Consider the following 996-nt stretch of genomic DNA (forward strand, 5'->3'; position numbering starts at 1 on the left):
TGTCACTCTTGTATTGTGGGTTTTCTACATGTTGTGGTGGTATTCATTAGCTAGCTGGAGTGTGCGGCTGCTCAGCTTCGCTTGTGACCCCTAAAGGGGTGGGCTTAAGCAGCCCAGCAGAACCAGCTTTAATCCATAGTCTCTGGCCCAGGAAGACGTGCTCTCAGCCAAAGCAAGCCCTCAGGGGATGAATGCCAGAGATGATCAAAAATTCCCAGGCTGGAGCAAGCTGGGAGAAGCCTCAAAAATGAGATGATACATTTTCTTTACATAAATAATTTAAATTAAAATAAAGAAAGTAGAAACCAGGGCTGGAGCGATGGCGCAAGCAGTAAGTAAGGAGTCTGCCTTGCCAGGATAGTCCACAGTTCAAATCCCCTGGCATCCCATACGATCCTCCAATCCAGGAGTCTTCATCAGTATCTCGGCACACATTTAGAGTCACGGTCATTTAACATTATTATTCAAATCTAATATCATAAATAAAAAATAGTTATAGGAATAAAAAAGAAGAAAAAGTTATAGGAATAACTTCAACCTGATACAAAAACATCTATTAGTAGAAACTTTTTGTGTTGACTTTTCTTTTTTACAAAAATACAGTGCTCTATATGAAGATTTCTAAGATTTCTGTTTAAAGAGAGGAAGGTTCTTCCAAAAACTTTTTTCAGGTAAATTTTTTTTTTTTTTTTTTTTTTTTTTTTTAGTTTTTGGGTCACACCCCATGGCACTCAGGGGCTACTCCTGGCAGACACAGGGGACCACATGGGATGATGGGATTTTGAACCACCGCCATCCTGGATCGGCTGTGTGCCAGACTATGCCCTACCACTGTGCTATTTCTCGGGCTCCTTTTTAGGTAATTTCTTTTATCTAAATTTTGACTTTAGTAAATTGAAATTTCCTCTGTCCTATTAGAGTCTGGCACTAAATTAGAAACCATAACAGTGACTGGTGTGGGGGGAAAGTGGGCTGGATTAATTATGTATTTTCTCT

This window comes from Suncus etruscus, chromosome 2 (genome assembly GCF_024139225.1).
Source record: "Suncus etruscus isolate mSunEtr1 chromosome 2, mSunEtr1.pri.cur, whole genome shotgun sequence".
Classification (NCBI taxonomy): Eukaryota; Metazoa; Chordata; class Mammalia; order Eulipotyphla; family Soricidae; genus Suncus; species Suncus etruscus.